This window comes from Balaenoptera borealis (assembly GCF_965194805.1).
Source record: "Balaenoptera borealis genome assembly, contig: HAP1_SCAFFOLD_1584, whole genome shotgun sequence".
Lineage (NCBI taxonomy): Eukaryota > Metazoa > Chordata > Mammalia > Artiodactyla > Balaenopteridae > Balaenoptera > Balaenoptera borealis.
In genome coordinates, this window is record NW_028122649.1 from 14,212 (window position 1) to 39,571 (window position 25,360).

The 25,360-nt window shown below is 37.1% G+C and overlaps 3 long non-coding RNA genes across 3 annotated transcripts; all 3 read right to left on the bottom strand.

Annotated features, from left to right (window-relative positions):
• Positions 1-4,187: 4,187 nt before the first annotated feature.
• Positions 4,188-6,208, bottom strand: LOC309622111. Its single transcript, XR_014240520.1, has 2 exons — positions 5,777-6,208; positions 4,188-4,532 (listed from the first exon to the last, which is right to left on the bottom strand). It is a non-coding gene; the product is annotated as an uncharacterized lncRNA (long non-coding RNA).
• Positions 6,209-10,394: 4,186 nt separating this feature from the next.
• On the bottom strand, positions 10,395-12,402 carry LOC309622114. The gene is made up of 2 exons (XR_014240522.1): positions 11,983-12,402; positions 10,395-10,739 (listed from the first exon to the last, which is right to left on the bottom strand). It is a non-coding gene; the product is annotated as an uncharacterized lncRNA (long non-coding RNA).
• A 476-nt stretch (positions 12,403-12,878) lies between these two features.
• LOC309622113 lies at positions 12,879-14,657 on the bottom strand. Its single transcript, XR_014240521.1, has 2 exons — positions 14,469-14,657; positions 12,879-13,223 (listed from the first exon to the last, which is right to left on the bottom strand). It is a non-coding gene; the product is annotated as an uncharacterized lncRNA (long non-coding RNA).
• Positions 14,658-25,360: the final 10,703 nt, after the last annotated feature.

Consider the following 25,360-nt stretch of genomic DNA (forward strand, 5'->3'; position numbering starts at 1 on the left):
TGCATGTGTCTAATAATTCATTCTACTGAGCTTTAGGCATGTCCATTTTTTTCTTTTCCTTTTTTTTTAAAGAGTGAGTACAACTTCCCTCCTCTTATTGACTTCTTGAAAAATTTCTCATGTGTTGAATATTCTTGCCTATTCCCTACCCCAGGGCATTTTTCAGGGCAGGTGTCATTTAGAGCCCTGCAGTCCATGTGACTATTAAGCAACCATTAGCACTGGGTTTAAAGCTGCTGTTGTGGGAAAGAGCCACAAGGCGGCAGCATTATTACGTTCTCATCTCTTGTTACTAGGGCAACAGAATCTTCCTGGAGGTAGTGTTCCGAGGTTGTAAATTAGAGTGGAATGTGCTGGGACAAGCCCCCAGAAGTTTATGTCTCCTTACTTAGGTTTGTTTTTTAAATGTAATTTCTATTTCTTATCGGAGTAAATTTGATTAGAGTGTTTTGATTGTCTGGCTGTACAGAAACTGCTCAATGATTCCTACATATGTCTGTTCATCTTCGGATTCTGTTACCATGTATGTGATTACAGAATGTATATTTTAAAGGTATTGGTGATTATATAATTCATACAGTTTATCTGTTATATGTTTTTATACACTTAACATACATTAGTATATGTATGTTAACCCCATAGTCCTAGTTTACCCATCCTCCCACCTTTCATTTTGTCTAACCATTAGTTTATTTCATAAGTCTGTGAGTGTCTTTTTCTGTGGAAATATGTTCATTGGTAGCTATCTTAGTATAACATGTATAAATGTTATCATAGGATATTTGTCGTACCCTTTTGAGTTAGTTAACCTTATATGATTATTTCTAGGCTCAACTGTAGTCCTGAAAACGGCATTGTTCATTTTTTTCCCGAGGCTACTATTCTATTTGGTACGTATACCACTTCTTCTTTGTCCATTCATCTGTTTATGGACATTTTTTTTGCTTCCATGTCTTTGCTATTTCCATATTGCTGCAGTGCACATTTGACTGCCTGTGTCTTTCCGATTCTGGTAGTCTTAGGTTATAAGCCGAAGAGGTGCCCTGCCGCATCATATGGTAGCTCAATTTTTACCTTTTCAAGCAGCTCCATTCAGTTTGCGTTAGTGCTGTTACCACTTTACATCCCACCAGCAGCTAGAAGGTACACAGTTCTCTAAAACCCCTTCAGCATTTATAGTTTATAGACATTTTGCTGATGGAAATGACTGGTGTGAGCTGAAACCTTGTTGAATTTGCATTTGCATGTGTCTAATAATTCCTTATACTGAGCTTTAGGCATGTCCTTTTTTTTCTTTTCCTTTTTTTTTAAAGGGTGAGTACAACTTCCCTCCTCTTATTGACTTCTTGAAAAATTTCTCATGTGTTGAATTTTCTTGCCTATTCCCTACCCAAGGGCACTTTTTGAGGGCAGGTGTCATTTAGACCCCTGCAGTCGTTGTGACTATTAAGCAACCATTAGCACTGGGTTTAAAGCTGCTGTTGTGGGAAACAGCCACAAGGCGTCAGCATTATTACTTTCTCAACTCTTGTTACTAGGGCAACAGAATATTCATGGAGGTAGTGTTCTGAGGTTGTAAATTAGAGTGGAATGTGCTGGGACAAGCCTCCAGAAGTTTATGTCCCCTTACTTATGTTTGTTTTTTAAATTTAATTTCTATTTCTTATCGGAGTAAATTTGATTTTAGTGTTTTGATTGCCTGGCTGTACAGAATCTGCTCAATGATTCATACATATGTCAGTTCATCCTCGGGTCCTGTTACCATTTATGTGATTACAAAATGTATATTTTAAAGGTATTGGTGATTATATAATTCATACTGTTTATCTGTTATATGTTTTTATACACTTAACATACATTAGTATATGTATGTTAACCCCATAGTCCTAATTTACCCATCCTCCCACCTTTCATTTTGGCTAACCATTAGTTTATTTGATAAGTCTGTGAGTGTCTTTTTCTGTGGAAATATGTTCATTGGTAGCAATCTTAGGATAACATGTATAAATGTTTTCATAGGATATTTGTCGTACACTTTTGAGTTACTTAACCTTATATGATTATTTCTAGGCTCAACTGTAGTCCTGAAAACGGCATTGTTCATTTTTTTCCCGAGGCTACTATTCTATTTGGTACGTATACCACTTCTTCTTTGTCCATTCATCTGTTTATGAACCTTTTTTCTGCTTCCATGTCTTGGCTATTTCAATATTGCTGCAGTGCTCATTTGCCTGCCTGTGTCTTTCCGATTCAGGTGGTCTTAGGTTATAGGCCCAAAAGGTGACCTGCCGCATCATATGGTAGCTCAATTTTTATCTTTTCAAGCAGCTCCATTCAGTTTGCGTTAGTGCTGTTACCACTTTACATCCCACCAGCAGCTAGAAGGTACACAGTTCTCTAAAACCCCTTCAGCATTTATAGTTTGTAGACATTTTGCTGATGGAAACGACTGGTGTGAGCTGAAACCTTTTTGAATTTGAATTTGCATGTGTCTAATAATTCATTCTACTGAGCTTTAGGCATGTCCATTTTTTTCTTTTCCTTTTTTTTTAAAGAGTGAGTACAACTTCCCTCCTCTTATTGACTTCTTGAAAAATTTCTCATGTGTTGAATATTCTTGCCTATTCCCTACCCCAGGGCATTTTTCAGGGCAGGTGTCATTTAGAGCCCTGCAGTCCATGTGACTATTAAGCAACCATTAGCACTGGGTTTAAAGCTGCTGTTGTGGGAAAGAGCCACAAGGCGGCAGCATTATTACGTTCTCATCTCTTGTTACTAGGGCAACAGAATCTTCCTGGAGGTAGTGTTCCGAGGTTGTAAATTAGAGTGGAATGTGCTGGGACAAGCCCCCAGAAGTTTATGTCTCCTTACTTAGGTTTGTTTTTTAAATGTAATTTCTATTTCTTATCGGAGTAAATTTGATTAGAGTGTTTTGATTGTCTGGCTGTACAGAAACTGCTCAATGATTCCTACATATGTCTGTTCATCTTCGGATTCTGTTACCATGTATGTGATTACAGAATGTATATTTTAAAGGTATTGGTGATTATATAATTCATACAGTTTATCTGTTATATGTTTTTATACACTTAACATACATTAGTATATGTATGTTAACCCCATAGTCCTAGTTTACCCATCCTCCCACCTTTCATTTTGTCTAACCATTAGTTTATTTCATAAGTCTGTGAGTGTCTTTTTCTGTGGAAATATGTTCATTGGTAGCTATCTTAGTATAACATGTATAAATGTTATCATAGGATATTTGTCGTACCCTTTTGAGTTAGTTAACCTTATATGATTATTTCTAGGCTCAACTGTAGTCCTGAAAACGGCATTGTTCATTTTTTTCCCGAGGCTACTATTCTATTTGGTACGTATACCACTTCTTCTTTGTCCATTCATCTGTTTATGGACATTTTTTTTGCTTCCATGTCTTTGCTATTTCCATATTGCTGCAGTGCACATTTGACTGCCTGTGTCTTTCCGATTCTGGTAGTCTTAGGTTATAAGCCGAAGAGGTGCCCTGCCGCATCATATGGTAGCTCAATTTTTACCTTTTCAAGCAGCTCCATTCAGTTTGCGTTAGTGCTGTTACCACTTTACATCCCACCAGCAGCTAGAAGGTACACAGTTCTCTAAAACCCCTTCAGCATTTATAGTTTATAGACATTTTGCTGATGGAAATGACTGGTGTGAGCTGAAACCTTGTTGAATTTGCATTTGCATGTGTCTAATAATTCCTTATACTGAGCTTTAGGCATGTCCTTTTTTTTCTTTTCCTTTTTTTTTAAAGGGTGAGTACAACTTCCCTCCTCTTATTGACTTCTTGAAAAATTTCTCATGTGTTGAATTTTCTTGCCTATTCCCTACCCCAGGGCATTTTTCAGGGCAGGTGTCATTTAGAGCCCTGCAGTCCTTGTGACTATTAAGCAACCATTAGCACTGGGTTTAATGCTGCTGTTGTGGGAAACAGCCACAAGGCGGCAGCATTATTACGTTCTCATCTCTTGTTACTAGGGCAACAGAATCTTCCTGGAGGTAGTGTTCTGTGGTTGTAAATTAGAGTGGAATGTGCTGGGACGAGCCCCCAGAAGTTTATGTCTCCTTACTTATGTTTGTTTTTTAAATTTAATTCTATTTCTTTTTGGAGTAAATTTGATTAGAGTTTTTTGATTGTCTGGCTGTACAGAATCTGCTCAATGATTCCTACATATGTCTGTTCATCTTCGGATTCTGTTACCATGTATGTGAATACAGAATGTATATTTTAAAGGTATTGGTGATTATATAATTCATATAGTTTATCTGTTATATGTTTATATGCATGTAACATACATTAGTATATTTATGTTAATCCCATAGTCCTAATTTACCCATCCTCCCCCCTTTCATTTTGGCTAACCATTAGTTTATTTCATAAGTCTGTGAGTGTCTTTTTCTGTGGAAATATGTTCATTGGTAGCAATCTTAGGATAACATGTACAAATGATATCATAGGATATTTGTCATACCCTTTTGACTTACTTAACCTTATATTATTATTTCTAGGCTCTACTGTAGTCCTGAAAACGGCATTGTTCATTTTTTTCCCGAGGCTACTATTCCATTCTGTCCATATACCACTTCTTCTCTGTCCATTCATCTGTTTATGGACCTTTTTTTGCTTCCATGTCTTGGCTATTTCAGTATTGCTGCAGTGCACATTTGACTGCCTGTGTCTTTCCGATTCTGGTGGTCTTAGGTTATAAGCCCGAGAGGTGCCCTGCCGCATCATATGGTAGCTCAATTTCTACCTTTTCAAGCGGCTCCATTCAGTTTGCGTTAGTGCTGTTACCACTTTACATCCCAGCAGCAGATAGAAGGTACACATTTCTCTAAAACACCTTCAGCATTTATAGTTTGTAGACTTTTGCTGATGGCCATTTGACTGTTGTGAGCTGAAACCTTTATGGAGGTTGGATACGCATGTGGCGAATAATTCCTTATACTGATCTTTAGGCATATCCTTTTTCTTCTTTTCCTTTTTTTGTTAAAGTGTGAGTACAACTTCCCTCTTCATATTCACTTTTTGAAAAATTTCTCATGTGTTGAATTTTGTTGCCTATTCCCTACCCAAGGGCACTTTTTGAGGGCAGGTGTCATTTAGACCCCTGCAGTCGTTGTGACTATTAAGCAACCATTAGCACTGGGTTTAAAGCTGCTGTTGTGGGAAACAGCCACAAGGCGTCAGCATTATTACTTTCTCAACTCTTGTTACTAGGGCAACAGAATATTCATGGAGGTAGTGTTCTGAGGTTGTAAATTAGAGTGGAATGTGCTGGGACAAGCCCCCAGAAGTTTATGTCTCCTTACTTATGTTTGTTTTTTAAATTTAATTTCTATTTCTTATCAGAGTAAATTTGATTAGAGTGTTTTGATTGCCTGCCTGTACAGAATCTGCTCAATGATTCATACATATGTCTGTTCATCTTCGGGTCCTGTTACCATGTATGTGATTACAAAATGTATATTTTAAAGGTATTGGTGATTATATAATTCATACAGTTTATCTGTTATATGTTTTTATACACTTAACATACATTAGTATATGTATGTTAACCCCATAGTCCTAATTTACCCATCCTCCCACCTTTCATTTTGGCTAACCATTAGTTTATTTGATAAGTCTGTGAGTGTCTTTTTCTGTGGAAATATGTTCATTGGTAGCAATCTTAGGATAACATGTATAAATGTTTTCATAGGATATTTGTCGTACACTTTTGAGTTACTTAACCTTATATGATTATTTCTAGGCTCAACTGTAGTCCTGAAAACGGCATTGTTCATTTTTTTCCCGAGGCTACTATTCTATTTGGTACGTATACCACTTCTTCTTTGTCCATTCATCTGTTTATGAACCTTTTTTCTGCTTCCATGTCTTGGCTATTTCAATATTGCTGCAGTGCTCATTTGCCTGCCTGTGTCTTTCCGATTCAGGTGGTCTTAGGTTATAGGCCCAAAAGGTGACCTGCCGCATCATATGGTAGCTCAATTTTTATCTTTTCAAGCAGCTCCATTCAGTTTGCGTTAGTGCTGTTACCACTTTACATCCCACCAGCAGCTAGAAGGTACACAGTTCTCTAAAACCCCTTCAGCATTTATAGTTTGTAGACATTTTGCTGATGGAAACGACTGGTGTGAGCTGAAACCTTTTTGAATTTGAATTTGCATGTGTCTAATAATTCATTCTACTGAGCTTTAGGCATGTCCATTTTTTTCTTTTCCTTTTTTTTTAAAGAGTGAGTACAACTTCCCTCCTCTTATTGACTTCTTGAAAAATTTCTCATGTGTTGAATATTCTTGCCTATTCCCTACCCCAGGGCATTTTTCAGGGCAGGTGTCATTTAGAGCCCTGCAGTCCATGTGACTATTAAGCAACCATTAGCACTGGGTTTAAAGCTGCTGTTGTGGGAAAGAGCCACAAGGCGGCAGCATTATTACGTTCTCATCTCTTGTTACTAGGGCAACAGAATCTTCCTGGAGGTAGTGTTCCGAGGTTGTAAATTAGAGTGGAATGTGCTGGGACAAGCCCCCAGAAGTTTATGTCTCCTTACTTAGGTTTGTTTTTTAAATGTAATTTCTATTTCTTATCGGAGTAAATTTGATTAGAGTGTTTTGATTGTCTGGCTGTACAGAAACTGCTCAATGATTCCTACATATGTCTGTTCATCTTCGGATTCTGTTACCATGTATGTGATTACAGAATGTATATTTTAAAGGTATTGGTGATTATATAATTCATACAGTTTATCTGTTATATGTTTTTATACACTTAACATACATTAGTATATGTATGTTAACCCCATAGTCCTAGTTTACCCATCCTCCCACCTTTCATTTTGTCTAACCATTAGTTTATTTCATAAGTCTGTGAGTGTCTTTTTCTGTGGAAATATGTTCATTGGTAGCTATCTTAGTATAACATGTATAAATGTTATCATAGGATATTTGTCGTACCCTTTTGAGTTAGTTAACCTTATATGATTATTTCTAGGCTCAACTGTAGTCCTGAAAACGGCATTGTTCATTTTTTTCCCGAGGCTACTATTCTATTTGGTACGTATACCACTTCTTCTTTGTCCATTCATCTGTTTATGGACATTTTTTTTGCTTCCATGTCTTTGCTATTTCCATATTGCTGCAGTGCACATTTGACTGCCTGTGTCTTTCCGATTCTGGTAGTCTTAGGTTATAAGCCGAAGAGGTGCCCTGCCGCATCATATGGTAGCTCAATTTTTACCTTTTCAAGCAGCTCCATTCAGTTTGCGTTAGTGCTGTTACCACTTTACATCCCACCAGCAGCTAGAAGGTACACAGTTCTCTAAAACCCCTTCAGCATTTATAGTTTATAGACATTTTGCTGATGGAAATGACTGGTGTGAGCTGAAACCTTGTTGAATTTGCATTTGCATGTGTCTAATAATTCCTTATACTGAGCTTTAGGCATGTCCTTTTTTTTCTTTTCCTTTTTTTTTAAAGGGTGAGTACAACTTCCCTCCTCTTATTGACTTCTTGAAAAATTTCTCATGTGTTGAATTTTCTTGCCTATTCCCTACCCAAGGGCACTTTTTGAGGGCAGGTGTCATTTAGACCCCTGCAGTCGTTGTGACTATTAAGCAACCATTAGCACTGGGTTTAAAGCTGCTGTTGTGGGAAACAGCCACAAGGCGTCAGCATTATTACTTTCTCAACTCTTGTTACTAGGGCAACAGAATATTCATGGAGGTAGTGTTCTGAGGTTGTAAATTAGAGTGGAATGTGCTGGGACAAGCCTCCAGAAGTTTATGTCCCCTTACTTATGTTTGTTTTTTAAATTTAATTTCTATTTCTTATCGGAGTAAATTTGATTTTAGTGTTTTGATTGCCTGGCTGTACAGAATCTGCTCAATGATTCATACATATGTCAGTTCATCCTCGGGTCCTGTTACCATTTATGTGATTACAAAATGTATATTTTAAAGGTATTGGTGATTATATAATTCATACTGTTTATCTGTTATATGTTTTTATACACTTAACATACATTAGTATATGTATGTTAACCCCATAGTCCTAATTTACCCATCCTCCCACCTTTCATTTTGGCTAACCATTAGTTTATTTGATAAGTCTGTGAGTGTCTTTTTCTGTGGAAATATGTTCATTGGTAGCAATCTTAGGATAACATGTATAAATGTTTTCATAGGATATTTGTCGTACACTTTTGAGTTACTTAACCTTATATGATTATTTCTAGGCTCAACTGTAGTCCTGAAAACGGCATTGTTCATTTTTTTCCCGAGGCTACTATTCTATTTGGTACGTATACCACTTCTTCTTTGTCCATTCATCTGTTTATGAACCTTTTTTCTGCTTCCATGTCTTGGCTATTTCAATATTGCTGCAGTGCTCATTTGCCTGCCTGTGTCTTTCCGATTCAGGTGGTCTTAGGTTATAGGCCCAAAAGGTGACCTGCCGCATCATATGGTAGCTCAATTTTTATCTTTTCAAGCAGCTCCATTCAGTTTGCGTTAGTGCTGTTACCACTTTACATCCCACCAGCAGCTAGAAGGTACACAGTTCTCTAAAACCCCTTCAGCATTTATAGTTTGTAGACATTTTGCTGATGGAAACGACTGGTGTGAGCTGAAACCTTTTTGAATTTGAATTTGCATGTGTCTAATAATTCATTCTACTGAGCTTTAGGCATGTCCATTTTTTTCTTTTCCTTTTTTTTAAAGAGTGAGTACAACTTCCCTCCTCTTATTGACTTCTTGAAAAATTTCTCATGTGTTGAATATTCTTGCCTATTCCCTACCCCAGGGCATTTTTCAGGGCAGGTGTCATTTAGAGCCCTGCAGTCCATGTGACTATTAAGCAACCATTAGCACTGGGTTTAAAGCTGCTGTTGTGGGAAAGAGCCACAAGGCGGCAGCATTATTACGTTCTCATCTCTTGTTACTAGGGCAACAGAATCTTCCTGGAGGTAGTGTTCCGAGGTTGTAAATTAGAGTGGAATGTGCTGGGACAAGCCCCCAGAAGTTTATGTCTCCTTACTTAGGTTTGTTTTTTAAATGTAATTTCTATTTCTTATCGGAGTAAATTTGATTAGAGTGTTTTGATTGTCTGGCTGTACAGAAACTGCTCAATGATTCCTACATATGTCTGTTCATCTTCGGATTCTGTTACCATGTATGTGATTACAGAATGTATATTTTAAAGGTATTGGTGATTATATAATTCATACAGTTTATCTGTTATATGTTTTTATACACTTAACATACATTAGTATATGTATGTTAACCCCATAGTCCTAGTTTACCCATCCTCCCACCTTTCATTTTGTCTAACCATTAGTTTATTTCATAAGTCTGTGAGTGTCTTTTTCTGTGGAAATATGTTCATTGGTAGCTATCTTAGTATAACATGTATAAATGTTATCATAGGATATTTGTCGTACCCTTTTGAGTTAGTTAACCTTATATGATTATTTCTAGGCTCAACTGTAGTCCTGAAAACGGCATTGTTCATTTTTTTCCCGAGGCTACTATTCTATTTGGTACGTATACCACTTCTTCTTTGTCCATTCATCTGTTTATGGACATTTTTTTTGCTTCCATGTCTTTGCTATTTCCATATTGCTGCAGTGCACATTTGACTGCCTGTGTCTTTCCGATTCTGGTAGTCTTAGGTTATAAGCCGAAGAGGTGCCCTGCCGCATCATATGGTAGCTCAATTTTTACCTTTTCAAGCAGCTCCATTCAGTTTGCGTTAGTGCTGTTACCACTTTACATCCCACCAGCAGCTAGAAGGTACACAGTTCTCTAAAACCCCTTCAGCATTTATAGTTTATAGACATTTTGCTGATGGAAATGACTGGTGTGAGCTGAAACCTTGTTGAATTTGCATTTGCATGTGTCTAATAATTCCTTATACTGAGCTTTAGGCATGTCCTTTTTTTTCTTTTCCTTTTTTTTTAAAGGGTGAGTACAACTTCCCTCCTCTTATTGACTTCTTGAAAAATTTCTCATGTGTTGAATTTTCTTGCCTATTCCCTACCCCAGGGCATTTTTCAGGGCAGGTGTCATTTAGAGCCCTGCAGTCCTTGTGACTATTAAGCAACCATTAGCACTGGGTTTAATGCTGCTGTTGTGGGAAACAGCCACAAGGCGGCAGCATTATTACGTTCTCATCTCTTGTTACTAGGGCAACAGAATCTTCCTGGAGGTAGTGTTCTGTGGTTGTAAATTAGAGTGGAATGTGCTGGGACGAGCCCCCAGAAGTTTATGTCTCCTTACTTATGTTTGTTTTTTAAATTTAATTCTATTTCTTTTTGGAGTAAATTTGATTAGAGTTTTTTGATTGTCTGGCTGTACAGAATCTGCTCAATGATTCCTACATATGTCTGTTCATCTTCGGATTCTGTTACCATGTATGTGAATACAGAATGTATATTTTAAAGGTATTGGTGATTATATAATTCATATAGTTTATCTGTTATATGTTTATATGCATGTAACATACATTAGTATATTTATGTTAATCCCATAGTCCTAATTTACCCATCCTCCCCCCTTTCATTTTGGCTAACCATTAGTTTATTTCATAAGTCTGTGAGTGTCTTTTTCTGTGGAAATATGTTCATTGGTAGCAATCTTAGGATAACATGTACAAATGATATCATAGGATATTTGTCATACCCTTTTGACTTACTTAACCTTATATTATTATTTCTAGGCTCTACTGTAGTCCTGAAAACGGCATTGTTCATTTTTTCCCCGAGGCTACTATTCCATTCTGTCCATATACCACTTCTTCTCTGTCCATTCATCTGTTTATGGACCTTTTTTTGCTTCCATGTCTTGGCTATTTCAGTATTGCTGCAGTGCACATTTGACTGCCTGTGTCTTTCCGATTCTGGTGGTCTTAGGTTATAAGCCCGAGAGGTGCCCTGCCGCATCATATGGTAGCTCAATTTCTACCTTTTCAAGCGGCTCCATTCAGTTTGCGTTAGTGCTGTTACCACTTTACATCCCAGCAGCAGATAGAAGGTACACATTTCTCTAAAACACCTTCAGCATTTATAGTTTGTAGACTTTTGCTGATGGCCATTTGACTGTTGTGAGCTGAAACCTTTATGGAGGTTGGATACGCATGTGGCGAATAATTCCTTATACTGATCTTTAGGCATATCCTTTTTCTTCTTTTCCTTTTTTTGTTAAAGTGTGAGTACAACTTCCCTCTTCATATTCACTTTTTGAAAAATTTCTCATGTGTTGAATTTTGTTGCCTATTCCCTACCCAAGGGCACTTTTTGAGGGCAGGTGTCATTTAGACCCCTGCAGTCGTTGTGACTATTAAGCAACCATTAGCACTGGGTTTAAAGCTGCTGTTGTGGGAAACAGCCACAAGGCGTCAGCATTATTACTTTCTCAACTCTTGTTACTAGGGCAACAGAATATTCATGGAGGTAGTGTTCTGAGGTTGTAAATTAGAGTGGAATGTGCTGGGACAAGCCCCCAGAAGTTTATGTCTCCTTACTTATGTTTGTTTTTAAATTTCATTTTTATTTCTTATCAGTGTAAATTTGATTAGAGTGTTTTGATTGCCTGGCTGTACAGGATCTGCTCAATGATTCATACATATGTCTGTTCATCTTCGGGTCCTGTTACCATGTATGTGATTACAAAATGTATATTTTAAAGGTATTGGTGATTATATAATTCATACAGTTTATCTGTTATATGTTTTTATACACTTAACATACATTAGTATATGTATGTTAACCCCATAGTCCTAATTTACCCATCCTCCCACCTTTCATTTTGCTAACCATTAGTTTATTTCATAAGTCTGTGAGTGTCTTTTTCTGTGGGAAATATGTTCATTGGTAGCAATCTTAGGATAACATGTATAAATATTATCATAGGATATTTGTCGTACCCTTTTGAGTTACTTAACCTTATATGATTATTTCTAGGCTCAACTGTAGTCCTGAAAACGGCATTGTTCATTTTTTTCCCGAGGCTACTATTCTATTTGGTACGTATACCACTTATTCTTTGTCCATTCATCTGTTTATGAACCTTTTTTCTGCTTCCATGTCTTGGCTATTTCAATATTGCTGCAGTGCTCATTTGCCTGCCTGTGTCTTTCCGATTCAGGTGGTCTTAGGTTATAGGCCCAAAAGGTGACCTGCCGCATCATATGGTAGCTCAATTTTTATCTTTTCAAGCAGCTCCATTCAGTTTGTGTTAGTGCTGTTACCACTTTACATCCCACCAGCAGCTAGAAGGTACACAGTTCTCTAAAACCCCTTCAGCATTTATAGTTTGTAGACATTTTGCTGATGGAAACGACTGGTGTGAGCTGAAACCTTTTTGAATTTGAATTTGCATGTGTCCAATAATTCATTCTACTGAGCTTTAGGCATGTCCTTTTTTTTCTTTTCCTTTTTTTTTAAAGAGTGAGTACAACTTCCCTCCTCTTATTGATTTCTTGAAAAATTTCTCATGTGTTGAATATTATTGCCTATTTCCTACCACAGGGCATTTTTCAGGGCAGGTGTCATTTAGAGCCCTGCAGTCCATGTGACTATTAAGCAACCATTAGCACTGGGTTTAAAGCTGCTGTTGTGGCAAAGAGCCACAAGGCGGCAGCATTATTACGTTCTCATCTCTTGTTACTAGGGCAACAGAATCTTCCTGGAGGTAGTGTTCCGAGGTTGTAAATTAGAGTGGAATGTGCTGGGACAAGCCCCCAGAAGTTTATGTCTCCTTACTTAGGTTTGTTTTTTATATTAAATTTCTATTTCTTATCGGAGTAAATTTGATTAGAGTGTTTTGATTGTCTGGCTGTACAGAAACTGCTCAATGATTCCTACATATGTCTGTTCATCTTCGGATTCTGTTACCATGTATGTGATTACAGAATGTATATTTTAAAGGTATTGGTGATTATATAATTCATACAGTTTATCTGTTATATGTTTTTATACACTTAACATACATTAGTATATGTATGTTAACCCCATAGTCCTAATTTACCCATCCTCCCACCTTTCATTTTGGCTAACAATTAGTTTATTTCATAAGTCTGTGAGTGTCTTTTTCTGTGGAAATATGTTCATTGGTAGCAATCTTAGGATAACATGTATAAATGATATCATAGGATATTTGTCATACCCTTTTGACTTACTTAACCTTATATGATTATTTCTAGGCTCAACTCTAGTCCTTAAAACGGCATTGTTCATTTTTTCCCCGAGGCTACTATTGCATTCTGTCCATATACCACTTCTTCTCTGTCCATTCATCTGTTTATGGACATTTTTTTTGCTTCCATGTCTTTGCTATTTCCATATTGCTGCAGTGCACATTTGACTGCCTGTGTCTTTCCGATTCTGGTAGTCTTAGGTTATAAGCCGAAGAGGTGCCCTGCCGCATCATATGGTAGCTCAATTTTTACCTTTTCAAGCAGCTCCATTCAGTTTGCGTTAGTGCTGTTACCACTTTACATCCCAGCAGCAGATAGAAGGTATACATTTCTCTAAAACCCCTTCATCATTTATAGTTTGTAGACTTTTGCTGATGGCCATTTGACTGGTGTGAGCTGAAACCTTTTTGGAGGTTGGATACGCATGTGGCGAATAATTCCTTATACTGATCTTTAGGCATATCCTTTTTCTTCTTTTCCTTTTTTTGTTAAAGTGTGAGTACAACTTCCCTCTTCATATTCACTTTTTGAAAAATTTCTCATGTGTTGAATTTTCTTGCGTATTCCCTACCCCAGGGCATTTTTTGAGGGCAGGTGTCATTTAGACCCCTGCAGTCGTTTTGACTATTAAGCAACCATTAGCACTGGGTTTAAAGCTGCTGTTGTGGGAAACAGCCACAAGGCGGCAGCATTATTACGTTCTCAACTCTTGTTACTATGGCAACAGAGTCTTCCTGGAGGTAGTGTTCCGAGGTTGTAAATTAGAGTGGAATGTGCTGGGACAAGCCTCCAGAAGTTTATGTCTCCTTACTTATGTTTGTTTTTTAAATTTAATTTCTATTTCTTATCGGAGTAAATTTGATTTTAGTGTTTTGATTGCCTGGCTGTACAGAATCTGCTCAATGATTCATACATATGTCTGTTCATCCTCGGGTCCTGTTACCATTTATGTGATTACAAAATGTATATTTTAAAGGTATTGGTGATTATATAATTCATACTGTTTATCTGTTATATGTTTTTATACACTTAACATACATTAGTATATGTATGTTAACCCCATAGTCCTAGTTAACCCATCCTCCCACCTTTCATTTTGGCTAACCATTAGTTTATTTCATAAGTCTGTGAGTGTCTTTTTCTGTGGAAATATGTTCATTGGTAGCTATCTTAGTATAACATGTATAAATGTTATCATAGGATATTTGTCGTACCCTTTTGAGTTACTTAACCTTATATGATTATTTCTAGGCTCAACTGTAGTCCTGAAAACGGCATTGTTCATTTTTTTCCCGAGGCTACTATTCTATTTGGTACGTATACCACTTCTTCTTTGTCCATTCATCTGTTTATGAACCTTTTTTCTGCTTCCATGTCTTGGCTATTTCAATATTGCTGCAGTGCTCATTTGCCTGCCTGTGTCTTTCCGATTCAGGTGGTCTTAGGTTATAGGCCCAAAAGGTGACCTGCCGCATCATATGGTAGCTTAATTTTTACCTTTTCAAGCAGCTCCATTCAGTTTGCGTTAGTGCTGTTACCACTTTACATCCCACCAGCAGCTAGAAGGTACACAGTTCTCTAAAACCCCTTCAGCATTTATAGTTTATAGACATTTTGCTGATGGAAATGACTGGTGTGAGCAGAAACCTTGTTGAATTTGAATTTGCATGTGTCTAATAATTCCTTATACTGAGCTTTAGGCATGTCCTTTTTTTTCTTTTCCTTTTTTTTTAAAGAGTGAGTACAACTTCCCTCCTCTTATTGACTTCTTGAGAAATTTCTCATGTGTTGAATTTTCTTGCCTATTCCCTACCCCAGGGCATTTTTCAGGGCAGGTGTCATTTAGAGCCCTGCAGTCCTTGTGACTATTAAGCAACCATTAGCACTGGGTTTAATGCTGCTGTTGTGGGAAACAGCCACAAGGCGGCAGCATTATTACGTTCTCAACTCTTGTTAGTAGTGCAACAGAGTCTTCCTGGAGGTCGTGTTCCGAGGTGGTAAATTAGAGTGGAATGTGCTGGGACAAGCCCCCAGAAGTTTATGTCTCCTTACTTATGTTTGTTTTTTAAGTTTAAATTCTATTTCTTATCGGAGTAAATTTGATTAGAGTGTTTTCATTGTCTGGCTGTACAGAATCTGCTCAATGATTCATACATATGTCAGTTCATCTTCAGATGCTGTTACAATGTGTTTGTTTACAGAATGTATATTTTGAAGGTATAGGTGATTATATAATTCATATAGTTTATATGTTATATGTTTATATACATTTAACATACATTAGTATATGTATGTTAATCCCATAGTCCTAATTTACCCATTCTCCCACCTTTCATTTTGGCTAACCATTAGTTTATTTGATAAGTCTGTGAGTGTCTTTTTCTGTGCAAATATGTTCATTGGTAGCAATCTTAGGATAACATGTGTGAATGATATCATAGGATAATTGTCATACCCTTTTGACTTACTTAACCTTATATGATTATTTCTAGGCTCATCTGTAGTCCTGAAAACGGCATTGTTCATTTTTTTCCTGAGGCTACTCTTCCATTCTGTCCATATACCTCTTCTTCTTTGTCCATTCATCTGTTTATGGACTTTTTTTTTCCTTCCATGTCTTCGTATTTCAATATTGTTGCAGTGCACATTTGCCTGCATCTGTCTTTACGATTCTGGTGGTCTTAAGTTATAGGCGCAAAAGGTGCCCTGCCGCATCATATGGTAGCACAATTTTTACCTTTTCAAGCAGCTCCATTCAGTTTGTGTTAGTGCTGTTACTACTTTACATCCCACCAGCAGCTAGAAGGTACACAGTTCTCTAACACCCCTTCAGCATTTATAGTTTGTAGATTTTTTCCTGATGGAAATGACTGGTGTGAGGTGAAACCTTTTTGAATTTGAATTTGCATGTGGCTAATAATTCCTTATACTGAGCTTTAGGCATGTCCTTTTTTCTCTTTTCCTTTTTTTAAAGAGTGAGTACAACTTCCCTCCTCTTATTGACTTCTTGAAAAATTTCTCATGTGTAGAATTTTCTTTCCTATTCCCTACCCCAGGGCATTGTTGAGGGCGTGTCTCATTTACAGCCCTGCAGTCCTTGTGACTATATAAGCAACCATTGGCACTGGGTTTAAAGCTGCTCTTGTGGGAAAGAGCCACAAGGCGGCAGCATTATTACGTTCTCATCTCTTGTTACTAGGGCAACAGACTCTTCCTGGAGGTAGTGTTCCAAGGTTGTAAATTAGAGTGGAATGTGGTGGGACAAGCCGCAGAAGTTTATGTCTCCTTACTTATGTTTGTTTTTTAAATTTAATTTCTATTTCTTATCGGGGTAAATTTGATTGGAGTGTTTTGATTGTCTGGCTGTACAGAATCTGCTCAATGATTCATGCATATGTCTGTTCATCTTCGGATCCCGTTACCATGTATGTGATTACAAAATGTATATTTTAAAGGTCTTGGTAATTATATAATTCATATAGTTTATCTGTTATATGTTTATATACATTTAACATACATTAGTATATGTATGTTAACCCCATAGTCCTAATTTACCCATCCTCCCACCTTTCATTTTGGCTAACCATTAGTTTATTTGATAAGTCTGTGAGTGTCTTTTTCTGTGGAAATATGTTCATTGGTAGCAATCTTAGGATAACATGTATAAATGATATCATAGGATATTTGTCATACCCTTTTGACTTACTTAACCTTATATGATTATTTCTAGGCTCCACTGTAGTCGTAAAAACGGCATTGTTCATTTTTTTCGCGAAGCTACTATTCCATATGGTACATTTACCACTTCTTCTTTGTCCATTCATCTGTTTATGGACATTTTTTTTCCTTCCATGCCTTGGCTATTTCAATATTGTTTCAGTGCACATTTGCCTGCATCTGTCTTTCCGATTCTGGTGGTCTTAGGTTATAGGCCCAAAGGTGCCCTGCCGCATCATATGGTAGCTCAATTTTTACCTCTCCAAGCAGCTCGATTCAGTTTGAGTTAGTGCTGTTACCACTTTACATCCCACCAGCAGCTAGAAAGTACACAGTTCTCTAAAACCCCTTCAGCATTTATCGTTTGTAGACTTTTGGCTTATGGTCATGACCGGTGTGAGCTGCACTCTTTTTGACTTTGAATTTGCATGTGGCTAATAATTCCTTATACTGAGCTTTAGGCATGTCCTTTTTGTCTTTTCCTTTTTTTTAAAGAGTGAGTACAACTTCCTTCCTCTGATTGACTTCTTGAAAAAATTCTCATGTGTTGAATTTTCTTGCCTATTCCCTACCCCAGGGCATTTTTGAGGGCGTGTGTCATTTACAGCCCTGCAGTCCTTGTGACTATATAAGCAACCATAAGCACTGGGTTTAAAGCTGCTGTTGTGGGAAACAGCCACAAGGCGGCAGCATTATTACGTTCTCAACTCTTGTTAGTAGTGCAACAGAGTCTTCCTGGAGGTCGTGTTCCGAGGTGGTAAATTAGAGTGGAATGTACTGGGACAAGCCCCCAGAAGTTTATGTCTCCTTACTTATGTTTGTTTTTTAAGTTTAAATTCTATTTCTTATCGGAGTAAATTTGATTAGAGTGTTTTCATTGTCTGGCTGTACAGAATCTGCTCAATGATTCATGCATATGTCTGTTCATCTTCGGATCCTGTTACCATGTATGTGATTACAAAATGTATATTTTAAAGGTCTTGGTGATTATATAATACATATAGTTTATTTGTTATATGTTTATATACATTTAACATACATTAGTATATGTATGTTAACCCCATAGTCCTAATTTACCCATTTTCCCACCTTTCATTTTGGCTTACCATTAGTTTATTTGATAAGTCTGTGAGTGTCTTTTTCTGTGGAAATGTGTTCATTGGTAGCAATCTTAGGATAACATGTATAAATGATATCATAGGATATTTCTCATACCCTTTTGACTTACTTAACGTTATATGATTATTTCTAGGTCCAACTGTAGTCCTGAAAACGGCATTGTTCATATTTTTCCTGAGGCTACTATTCCATTCTGTCCATATACCACTTCTTCTTTTTCCATTCATCTGTTGATGGACCTTTTTTTGCTTCCATGTCTTGGCTATTTTAGTATTGCTGCAGTGCACATTTGCCTGCCTCTGTCTTTCTCATTCTGGTGGTCTTAGTTTATAGGCTCAAAATGTACCCTTTCGCATCATATGGTAGCTCAATTTTTACCTTGTAAAGCAGCTCCATTCAGTTTTTGTTAGTGCTGTTACCACTTTATATCCCACCAGCATCTAGGAGTTACACAGTTCTCTAAAACCCCTTCAGCATTTAGAGTTTGTAGATTTTTGCTGATGGCCATTTGACTGGTGTGAGCTGAAACCTTTTTGGAGGTTGGATACGCATGTGGCTAATAATTCCTTATACTGAGCTTTAGGCATATCCTTTTTCTTCTTTTCCTTTTTTTGTTAAAGCGTGAATACAACTTCCCTCTTCATATTGACTTCTTGAAAAATTTCTCATGTGTTGAATTTTCTTGCCTATTCCCTACCCCAGGGCAATTTTTGAGGGCATGTGTCATTTAGACCCCTGCAGTCGTTGTGACTATTAAGCAACCATTAGCACTGGGTTTAAAACTGCTGTTGTGGGAAACAGCCACAAGGCGGCAGCATTATTACGTTCTCAACTCTTGTTACTACAGCAATAGAGTCTTCCTGGAGGTAGTGTTCCAAGGTTGTAAATTAGAGTGGAATGTGCTGGGACAAGCCCCCAGAAGTTTATGTCTCCTTACTTATGTTTGTTTATTAAATTTAATTTCTATTTCTTATCAGAGTAAATTTGATTAGAGTGTTTTGATTGTCTGGCTGTACAGAATCTGCTAAAAGACTCCTACATATGTCTGTTCATCTTCGGATCCTGTTACCATGTATGTGATTACAGAATGTATATTTTAAAGGTATTGGTGATTATATAATTAATATAGTTTATCTGTTATATGTTTATATACATTTAACATAACATTAGTATATGTATGTTAACCCCATAGTCCTAATTTACCCATCCTCCCACCTTTCATTTTGGCTAACCATTAGTTTATTTGATAAGTCTGTGAGTGTCTTTTTCTGTGGAAATATGTTCATTGGTAGCAATCTTAGGATAACATGTATAAATGATATCATAGGATATTTGTCATACCCTTTTTACTTACTTAAAGTTATATGAATATTTATAGGCTCAACTGTAGTCCTGAAAACGGCATTCTTCATTTTTTCCCAAGGCTAGCATTCCATTCTGTCCATATACAACTTCTTCTTTGCCCATTCATCTGTTTATGGACCTTTTTTTGCTTCCATGTCTTGGCTATTTCAGTATTGCTGCAGTGCACATTTGCCTGCCTCTGTCTTTCTGATTCTGGTGGTCTTAGTTTATAGGCCCAAAAGTTGCCCTGCCGCATCATATGGTAGCTCAATTTTTACCTTTTCAAGCAGCTCCATTCAGTTTGCGTTAGTGCTGTTACCACTTTAAATCCCAGCAGCAGCTAGAAGGTACACAGTTCTCTAAAACCCCTTCAGCATTTATAGTTTGTAGACTTTTTGCTGATGGTCCTGACTGGTGTGAGCTGAAACCTTTTTGAATTTGAATTTGCATGTGGCTAATAATTCCTTATACTGAGCTTTACGCATGTCCTTTTTTTTCTTTTCCTTTTTTTTTAAAGAGTGAGTACAACTTCCCTCCTCTGATTGATTTCTTGAAAAACTTCTCATGTCTTGAATTTTCTTGCCTATTCCCTACGCCAGGGTATGTTTTGAGGGCCTGAGTCATTTACAGCCCTGCAGTCCTTGTGACTATATAAGCAACCATTGGCACTGGGTTTAAAGTTGCTCTTGTGGGAAACAGCCACAAGGCGGCAGCATTATTACGTTCTCAACTCTTGTGACTTTGGCAACAGAGTCTTCCTGGAGGTAGGGTTCCGAGGTTGTAAATTAGAGTGGAATGTGCTTGAACATGCCCCCAGAAGTTTATGTCTCCTTACTTATGTTTGTTTTTTAAATATAATTTCTATTTCTTATCGGGGTAAATTTGATTGGAGTGTTTTGATTGTCTGGCTGTACAGAATCGGCTTAATGATTCCTACATATGTCTGTTCATCTTCGGACCCTGTTACCATGTATGTGATCACAGAATGTATATTTTAAAGGTATTGGTGATTATATAATTCATACAGTTTATCTGTTATATGTTTATATACATTTAACATACATTAGTATATGTATGTTAACCCCATAGTCCTAATTTACCCATCCTCCCACCTTTCATTTTGGCTAACCATTAGTTTATTTGATAAGTCTGTGAGTGTCTTTTTCTGTGGAAATATGTTCATTGGTAGCAATCTTAGGATAACATGTATAAATGATATCATAGGATATTTGTCATACCCTTTTGACTTACTTAACCTTATATGATTATTTCTAGGCTCCACTGTAGTCGTAAAAACGGCATTGTTCATTTTTTTCGCGAAGCTACTATTCCATATGGTACATACCACTTCGTCTTTGTCCATTCATCTGTTTACGGACATTTTTTTTCCTTCCATGTCTTGGCTATTTCAATATTGTTTCAGTGCACATTTGCCTGCATCTGTCTTTCCGATTCTGTTGGTCTTAGGTTATAGGCCCAAAGGTGCCCTGCCGCATCATATGGTAGCTCAATTTTTACCTCTTCAAGCAGCTCGATTCAGTTTGCGTTAGTGCTGTTACCACTTTACATCCTACCAGCAGCTAGAAAGTACACAGTTCTCTAAAACCCCTTCAGCATTTATCGTTTGTAGACTTTTTGCTGATGGTCATGACCGGTGTGAGCTGCACCCTTTTTGACTTTGAATTTGCATGTGGCTAATAATTCCTTATACTGAGCTTTAGGCATGTCCTTTTTTTCTTTTCCTTTTTTTTTAAAGAGTGAGTACAACTTCCCTCCTCTTATTGACTTCTTGAAAAAATTCTCATGTGTTGAATTTTCTTGCCTATTCCCTACCCCAGGGCATTTTTGAGGGCGTGTGTCATTTACAGCCCTGCAGTCCTTGTGACTATATAAGCAACCATTAGCACTGGGTTTAAAGCTGCTGTTGTGGGAAACAGCCACAAGGCGGCAGCATTATTACGTTCTCAACTCTTGTTAGTAGTGCAACAGAGTCTTCCTGGAGGTCGTGTTCCGAGGTTGTAAATTAGAGTGAAATGTGCTGGGACAAGCCCCGAGAAGTTTATGTCTCCTTACTTATGTTTGTTTTTTAAGTTTAAATTCTATTTCTTATCGGAGTAAATTTGATTCGAGTGTTTCGATTGTCTGGCTGTACAGAATCTGCTCAAAGAGTCACACATATATCTGATCATCTTTGGATCCTGTTACCATGTATGAGATTACACAAGGTATATTTTGAAGGTATTGGTGATTATATAATTCATATAGTTTATATGTTATATGTTTATATACATTTAACATACATTAGTATATGTATGTTAACCCCATAGTCCTAACTTACCCATCCTCCCACCTTTCATTTTGGCTAACCATTAGTTTATTTGATAAGTCTGTGAGTGTCTTTTTCTGTGGAAATATGTTCATTGGTAGCAATCTTAGGATAACATGTATAAATGATATCACAGGATATTTGTCATACCCTTTTTACTTACTTAACGTTATATGATTATTTCTAGGCTCAACTGTAGTCCTGAAAACGGCATTGTTCATTTTTTTCCCGAGGCTACTATTCCATTCTGTCTATATACCACTTCTTCTTTGTCCATTCATTTGTTTATGGACCTTTTTTTGCTTCCATGTCTTGGCTATTTTAGTATTGCTGCAGTGCACATTTGCCTGCCTCTGTCTTTCTGATTCTGGTGGTCTTAGTTTATAGGCTCAAAAGGTACCCTTTCGCATCATATGGTAGCTCAATTTTTACCTTGTAAAGCAGCTCCATTCAGTTTTTGTTAGTGCTGTTACCACTTTACATCCCACCAGCATCTAGGAGTTACACAGTTCTCTAAAACCCCTTCAGCATTTAGAGTTTGTAGATTTTTGCTGATGGCCATTTGACTGGTGTGAGCTGAAACCTTTTTGGAGGTTGGATACGCATGTGGCTAATAATTCCTTATACTGAGCTTTAGGCATATCCTTTTTCTTCTTTTCCTTTTTTTGTTAAAGAGTGAATACAACTTCCCTCTTCATATTGACTTCTTAAAAAATTTCTCATGTGTTGAATTTTCTTGCCTATTCCCTACCCCAGGGCAATTTTTGAGGGCAGGTGTCATTTAGACCCCTGCAGTCGTTGTGACTATTAAGCAACCATTAGCACTGGGTTTAAAACTGCTGTTGTGGGAAACAGCCACAAGGCGGCAGCATTATTACGTTCTCAACTCTTGTTACTACAGCAATAGAGTCTTCCTGGAGGTAGTGTTCCAAGGTTGTAAATTAGAGTGGAATGTGCTGGGACAAGCCCCCAGAAGTTTATGTCTCCTTACTTATGTTTGTTTTTTAAATTTAATTTCTATTTCTTATCAGAGTAAATTTGATTAGAGTGTTTTGATTGTCTGGCTGTACAGAATCTGCTCAAAGATTCCTACATATGTCTGTTCATCTTCGGATCCTGTTACCATGTATGTGATTACAGAATGTATATTTTAAAGGTATTGGTCATGATATAATTCATATAGTTTATCTGTTTTATGTTTATATACATTTAACATAACATTAGTATATGTATGTTAACCCCATAGTCCTAATTTACCCATCCTCCCACCTTTCATTTTGGCTAACCATTAGTTTATTTGATAAGTCTGTGAGTGTCTTTTTCTGTGGAAATATGTTCATTGGTAGCAATCTTAGGATAACATGTATGAATGATATCATAGGATTATTGTCATACCCTTTTGACTTACTTAACCTTATATGATTATTTCTAGGCTCAACTGTAGTCCTGAAAACGGCATTGTTCATTTTTTTCCTCAGGCTACTCTTCCATTCTGTCGATATACCTCTTCTTCTTTGTCCATTCATCTGTTTATGGACTTTTTTTTTCCTTCCATGTCTTCGTATTTCAATATTGTTGCAGTGCACATTTGCCTGCATCTGTCTTTCCGATTCTGGTGGTCTTAAGTTATAGGCCCAAAAGGTGCCCTGCCGCATCATATGGTAGCTCAATTTTTACCTTTTCAAGCAGCTCCATTCAGTTTGTGTTAGTGCTGTTACCAGTTTACATCCCACCAGCAGCTAGAAGGTACACAGTTCTCTAAAACCCCTTCAGCATTTATAGTTTGTAGACTTTTTGCTGATGGAAATGACTGGTGTGAGCTGAAACCTTTTTGAATTTGAATTTGCATGTGGCTAATAATTCCTTATACTGAGCTTTAGGCATGTCCTTTCTTTTCTTTTCCTTTTTTTAAAGAGTGAGTACAACTTCCCTCCTCTTATTGACTTCTTGAAAAATTTCTCATGTGTTGAATTTTCTTTCCTAGTCCCTACCCCAGGGCATTGTTGAGGGCGTGTCTCATTTACAGCCCTGCAGTCCTTGTGACTATATAAGCAACCATTGGCACTGGGTTTAAAGCTGCGTTTGTGGAAAACAGCCACAAGGCGGCAGCATTATTACGTCCTCAACTCTTGTTACTTGGGCAACAGAGTCTTCCTGGAGGTCGTGTTCCGAGGTTGTAAATTAGAGTGGAATGTGCTGGGACAAGCCCCCAGAAGTTTATGTCTCCTTACTTATGTTTGTTTTTAAATTTAATTTCTATTTCTTATCGGAGTAAATTTGATTTGAGTGTTTTGATTGTCTGGCTGTACAGAATCTGCTCAATGATTCATACCTATATCTGTTCATCTTTGGATCCTGTTACCATGTATGTGATTACAGAATGTATATTTTAAAGGTATTGGTGATTATATAATTTATATAGTTTATCTGTTATATGTTTATATACATTTAACATACATTAGTATATGTATGTTAACCCCATAGTCCTAATTTACCCATCCTCCCACCTTTCATTTTGGCTAACCATTAGTTTATTTCATAAGTCTGTGAGTGTCTTTTTCTGTGGAAATATGTTCATTGGTAGCAATCTTAGGATAACATGTATAAATGATATCATAGGATATTTGTCATACCCTTTTGAGTTACTTAACCTTATATGATTATTTCTAGGCTCATCTGTAGTCCTGAAAACGGCATTGTTCATTTTTTCCCCGAGGCTACTATTCCATTCGGTGTGTATACCACTTCTTCTTTGTCCATTTATTTGTTGATGGACATTTTGTTTCCTTCCATGTCTTGGCTATTGTAAATACTGCTGCAATACACGATTTTTCATCCCCTGTCTCTTTGATTCTGGCTCCCACATGTGACAGTCCCAATAGTGGGCCTTCCGGATCATATGGTGACTCAGTTTTTACCTTTAAACGCACTGCCATTCTGTTCCTATTATTGGCTGTTACCAGTATACCTCCCAGTTAGACCGAGAATTTACGCTAATCTCCACAACTTCTTCAACATGTATTGTTTGTTGACATTTTGTTGATGGTCATTCTGACTGCTGTGAGATGATACCTTTGTGTAGATTGGATTTGCATGCGTCTAATATTTCCTGATGTTTTGCATTTTTCAATGTCCTTTTCATTTTTTTAAGATTGAGCTAAACTTACAAATGCCCTATGATATCACTTATGTTATCTGAAAATTCATAAAAATGAACATATTTCCATAGAGAAAGGCAATCTCAGATTGAGAAGACAAACTTACGGTTAAGCCAAAGAAAAAGTGTGAGGAATGGATAAATTAGGATATTGGGGTTAACACACTTATACTAATACATATAAACTATTTAATCCCCAAAGACCTATGGAATACCAAGAGTGGTCTACTCAACACTCTGTAATAACCTACATCGAAAAGGACCCAAAGATCAATAGATATATGTATATGTCTAAATGAACAATATTCTGTACACCTAGAACAAAAGACATTTTTCAATCAAATTTGCTCTGATAAAAACTACAACTTAAAGACACAAACAAGAATTAAGGTGGCTAAAACTTATGGGGGTTTGTCTGGCCACATTCCACTCTAAGTTGCAACCTAAAAGCACAACTTGCA